Genomic DNA, 6,452 nt, shown 5'->3' on the forward strand with positions numbered 1-6,452 from the left:
AAAACCACCATACCAAAACAAAAGAAACATAGGTCATCTAATTTTGAATATGTAGCAAGAGGTACAGAATTTAGGCTGCAATGAGCTATAAATATGAAACTCAGGTTTGTCTTCTAGTTCTAGCTGTGGCATAGCTGGTGATCAAGGCTGTCCCTGCCTGTACATCCAGTGCCATTAAGTCATCAAGGCCCTTGGTGGTCCCAAAACTCTCCACTTAGTCACATGCACGGGTAAGATAATGGACTGGTTTCGGTCAACGAACTGACTTGAAACTGGGCAATCCTCACTAAAAAGTATTTGAGCAATTAGTGCAGGAGCTCTCTGGGAAGGAATTTCACACTGCCCTGAGGGCAACCTTCAGGTGGCACCTGTGCACAGACCCACTCCTGTGCTCAAAGGAGCCGTCACTTGGGGTGGAAAATTCATTCCTTCCTTCCAGACATCCCCCTAGGTGGTTCTTGCTGCAAAACTGAGCAAAGCCTAAGCAGATAAGATGCTTGTAAGAAGTCAACAGAAACTGTGCCTGCAGATGCAGAAACTATGCAGTGCATATTTTGGAAATGTTTTAAATGCAATTGAGATAATCAAAAGTGACGGAACATGCATGTGCAGGACTGGTCATAGAGCCACAGACCAGCTGTACTGTAGGAACTCAGCAGAACAGCAGCTCAGGGTCTCATCCTGAGACATCCTTCTGTTTGAGTGATTTGATTCCCCATTAGAACATTACCCTGTGCCAAAATACCAATAATTTAGTTATTTTTTAAACAAATGCTCTGTCCATATTTAGGCAACAGATACAGGAATAAAAAAGCAACACATTTTTTTCCTTATTCTATTTCTGTTCTAATATGCAGATGTATATCTAAATCTAAATTACAATTTCAACTAATACAGGAAACTGTATGTGCTACTACAAAATAAATGTGACTTTTTCTTTGCTTAATAGCAACAACAAAAATAGTGATGGCACTACTAGTTTAGTATTTGTAGAGGTTTATGTGGTACAATTGTTTGTTGAGTAAGTGATGTTACATGTGATGGATTAAAAAAAAATGACTAAATGGTAAAGGTATTGATGTGATAACTATGTTTTGTTCCCAGAAAATACTGCCTGTCAGCATTTTAGGATCAATTTTGTAGCCAGACTGAATCTTAATTTTTATTATCCTTTTTTTTCTTTTAACACAAACCAGTCTTTCTGGTTTTGAGCCCTCTTTGTCTGAACAGAAGTAGCTGTTCTGTCATTCCGCAGCAACAATCCAAAGAGAAAGGCTGTTTAGCTTCCTTCCTTCCTTCCTTCCTTCCTTGTCTTTCTTCTTTCAAGGTAGGTGACACGAGAAATTTCTTAATTTTTGTCTTTTCAGCTATACTACACATGTAAAAGGAAGATGCAGGACATTTTCCAATTTTACAAAACCAGAGTGGAAATGCACCTGTTTTCAATTTGCACCGTTCAGATACCTTTATGACTTGCAATCTAATTCATTAGACTTACTATTTTTTAAAAGGACCTGCAAAGTACCCAACTTTCTTTCCAAGCAATAGCACAATGTGCAATTCATTGGTTTTATCTGTACAATAATCCCATCAGGGTTAGAATCAGAGGCAGAAAGAAAGCTTGATTACTCATTTAGACAGAGATTTGTTCTGAGTCTTTCATATGAGCAGGAGACTTGAAATGCAATGGGCAAGACTTGAAAGACCATAGACAAGAATTTTGCATGTAATCCATCTCAAGACTGAAGCTGTGAGCAGCTTCTGAGATCTTTTAAATCACACACACAAAAAAAATCATATTTTAGTGCAAAGAATAAAAGTAAACTGGATTTCAAACACAACAATGATAAAAAAATAGCAAAATTCAGTTCAAAAGTTAAGTAACTTTATTTTACAGTTTTAGAAAATTTTTACATTATTAAACTAAAACAGGCTAAGGTAAATTCCAATGTTTTTAAAAGGCAAAATAGAAGAAGAAGAAAAAAAACAACACTGCAATTTCAGTTGATTTTTTTTTTTTTTTTAGGATTGTTTTCTGTTACCATATAGATGTATGCCTGAAATAGGCTAAATTACTCCATGGAAAACAAAACAAAACAAAACAATCACTCTGCAGAAACCCTTGGGATATTTCTTATCTCTTGTCATCAGATTCTGTTTCTCCCACTGTTAATTATGAAATAGGATTTTCCCCATGTTACATCACAGAGGGAAGAAACAAATCTACACTGATCACTGGAGATGCTGTGTCTTACAATATATTTAAATATATAAAATTATATATTATGATATGCTGTGCAATTGGCTACAGGACTAAATCATTCAGATGGAGAGGCTGATATCAAAACCATGATGAGTTCTATAGTTATATGGGAAAGAACCCACCTAGACTGAATGGAAGATCTGATGCAAGTAGTACAGTAAGACCTACAACGTCAGAAAACCAGAAAACATTCACCAAAAGTGTCTTTTACTACTTGGACACTACTTTTTCCTCTTGAGTTTTGCAATGGCTCTATTCTACTGTCAGCAGAGGAAGACAGTAGTAACATGACATGTTCAGTTCTCTGTTATTGTTTGCAACAATAGTAACAACTAAAATCTTACTTGTACCATAGATACAAGACACTTGTATCATAGATACAAGTCACAAAACTACCAATTTATCTATCCTTGTAGATACCATGCACCAATTTTGCAAACCATCATCTAGCAAACACCATGCCTGCTACAGTTTGCTTGAAGGGAGAGAATTACAATTCCTAACAGGCTGTCTACATTTCAGCAATCCAGTGAATTAAAACTGTGGAACTAATATTCATACTGTGTGTGACTGCCTATCTGACGAGATAAATGAGAGGCAAGATAAAATCAGGGAAGGATGTTCATTTTATCACCATACCTGATGCAACGATTGAGGACTGACTATATCTTTATAGGGAACTAAATTCCTTGTTCTTTAGGTCCCATCTGCATTTTATTTTGACAGCTTTTGACAGTGGCATTCCTAGCCACTATGCAGGGGAAATATTTGAATGGAGCTTTTATGCCACGGTCTTCCTACCCTGGCAAAATTTCTTAGCTGGAATTTTATTTTTTATTATTTATTTATTTAGGTGCCAATAGCAAAGAAGATTTTCAATAACAAAAACGTATCAGCTTTTGAAACACAAAAGCTTCCTTCAGCACTTCATGAAACAAGAGCATTAAAGTTTATTCCTCTTGATGACTATAAAGGTATGCATTTGCAAGCACTAAAATTAATAACCGTTTGAGTTTGCAGTCTTCATAACACTAGCCTATACACAATTAGTTGAACATTATTGCAAAGACCTTCCACAAAGACATCGGACATTTTAAACTATTCTACTGTTACCTCCTACTCCCTAAAAGAAGCTACTAACAAGCACCCAATAAACTAGCGTTAAACAAATGTGTGTTTTCCTCTCTAGTCTTATCTCAGAAATTCTCTTTATACTGCTCTTTTTGCCTGCATTCTCCCAGATGTTCCACATACAGAGCACTGGTAATTCACTTTTAATAAAGTAATGATAACATTGTTCAAACATTGCTAGCACGTTAACAGATCTTCAGTTCCTCCAGCACTGCACTATTTGAAAAAGTGAAATAAAGTGATAATAATAAGTAGATCATCCACAGTCAGGGTTGAAAATCTGTATCTTTCTTTCAGAAAATGGTTCTGTTTTCACATATTGCCAAACTGAATGTATTGGACCTTGTATGCTGTCAGTGACTTCTAGGATGGAAAAGATTTGTTGGAAATGTTGGAATGAGACAGTCCCACACAATGAATGCAACGCGTAATGCAAGAGTCAGGGTGGGCGATGGTATCTGATGGTTAAGACACATTATCCGACAAAATAATGTTAATGGACTAGTGCAGAGAGTGCTTCAAGTGCACTATGAAACAGGGACTTCCCCGTGTGGTGGCTGATGCCCCATGCCTGCCAGTGTTCAGGAGGCATGTGGACAACGGCCTCAATATGCTTTAGCTTTTTGTTAGCCCCGAAGAGGTCAGACAGTTGGACTAGATGTTCTCTGAAGGTCCCTTCCAACTGAACTATTCTATTCCAATCTTGAGAGGTCAGTGACAAAGCACGAGTTGAAGACAAATAGGCAAGAGCTATTTGCACTAGCACATGCATACCACTGTCGTTAACTACCAGTTAGAGAGAAACATGGTTATCTCCTCCCAGAGACTTGGTCCCATGCACATTACTTAAATGTACTAAATCAAAAGATAAGATTTATCTCAGTAGAAGGAGCACTGCATCTATTTAACAAGTGTTTTGACATGGTTTCTGTCCACAGAACTCATGATTTTTAAATTAGTAAAAACAAAACCAAAACATTCTTTGTAAGGGAAGATGCGTCTTGGGACCAGTGCTGTTTAGTATCTTTAACTATGACATAGACAATGGGATCCAATGTACCCTCAGCAGGTTTGCAAACGACGCTAAGCTGAGTAGTATGGTTGGTCAATACAACAGAAGGAAGAGATGCCATCCAAACGGACCTGAACAAGACAGAAAAGAGGGCTCATTTGATCCTAATGAGGCTCAACAAGTCCAAGTGCAAGGTGCTGCACCTGGGCTGGGGCAATTCCAGAAATAAGTACAGAGTGGGTGAAAAACTCATTGAGAGCAGCCCTACAGAGAAGGAATGATGAGATGAAAAGCTCAACATGAGCCAGTGGTGGGTGCCTGGAGCCCAGAAGGCCAACTGCATCCTGGACTGCATCAACAGAGGAGTGACCAGCAGGTGGAGGGAGGTGATTGTCCCCCTCTGCTCTGCCCTTGTGAGGCTCCACATGGCTGCTGCATCCAGGTCTGGGGCCCCCAGCAAAACAAGGGCATGGAGCTGTTAGAAGGGGTCCTGAGGGTTATGAAGATGATCATAGAAAGGTGCTGGAGCACCTCTCCTATGAAGAAAGGCTGAGAGAGCTGGGGATGTTCTGTCAGAAGAGAGAGCTCCAGGGGGACCTCAGTGCAGCCTTTCCGTACACAAATTTTGCTCTTAAAATGATGGAGAACAACTTTTTGCTAGGGCAGACAATAATAGGACAAGGGGGAATAGTTTTAAACCGGTAGATTTAGATTAGATGTTTGGAGGAAATCCATCCCTCGGAGTGTGGTGAGGCATGGGAACAGAGTGCTTGGAGAGGTTCTGGATGCCCCAGCCCTGGAGGTTTTCAAGGCCAGATTGGATACAGCCCTGGGCAACCTGATCTAGAGAGTGGCATTCCTGCCCATGGCAGGGGGTTGGAAGGAGGTGGTCCCTAAAGCCCCTTCCAATCCCATCCTATTCTATAATTCTAGATTCTATGATTCAATCTAATTCCATTCTATTATTCTGTATTCTGAACTTCCGATCACAATGCTTTCCTAAATGTCCTAATTTTTTCCTCAATGTGCAGCCCTTACACAGATTTTATTTTAAAACATCACAGACCATATTTGTCAAAAAAAAAAAAAAGGCATCCCCCCCAGCTATGGACAAATCCTTGCATTTGCCAGCACATCTGGCATACATTATTTGTGCTTGTGCCAAAGTAAGGTGTACCATGTATTGCTATACACTAGTTGTGCATTATGGCTTGGCTAGCTTATGTACACATAGGAATATACTACAAATAACATGTCAAATGATGAAAGCATATGTATATAAATTAATCACTTGACAAGATTATCAACGAAGCTGCCACTAATAAGTAATATTACTGGGCTTAACATCCTAAACATCCAGTATAGTGCAAGAAATCAGAAATATATGCACTATACAACCATAGGGCTAAAGAAAAGGGAGAAAGGAACAAAACCACAGGCGAAAACTGCAGTATCTTACAATAAAAGACCTGTATGTAAGCATTTACTTCAAGGCAACACTGTTTTTGCCAACACCCAGTACAGGAGTGATTTCATTCTTTAGTTTATTTATATTTCGCTAGCCTGGGAAGGTATAAAAACAGTTAAATGAAACAAAGGAACCCCTCAAGGCCAAAGGCATCTAATAGGAAGCAGAGCAGTTAAGCAGGCAACTGAGAAACTTCCTAAGTCAGAAAGGTTCTACAAACTGGAGTGTGATATATCCAGAGGCATTGAACTTACACGGTGTTCCATGGATTTTGTTCTGAAACAAAACTTTTTTTCCTCCAAAAAAAAAAAAAAAAAGAAAAAGAAAACAACTCTAAGCATTCTGTTGTCCATCAGACCTCCCAGAAAAAATATCTGCAAGTAAATACATATCTCCCCCAATATCATGCTAATTGACTGATGAATGCAGTCACCTTCAACAAAGCTTAAAATGTTATTATTTCAGTTCTGTTTATTTTTTTATTTTTTTCTGGCTCCAGCATCAGTGCTATTTTTCCAGCATACTTAGAAGTCTACAGGCACTATCATTATGGTTGCATGTTCTCAGTGAGAAATGCA

The sequence above is a fragment of the Aythya ferina genome (assembly GCF_964211825.1).
Source record: "Aythya ferina genome assembly, chromosome: 26".
NCBI classification, from domain to species: Eukaryota; Metazoa; Chordata; class Aves; order Anseriformes; family Anatidae; genus Aythya; species Aythya ferina.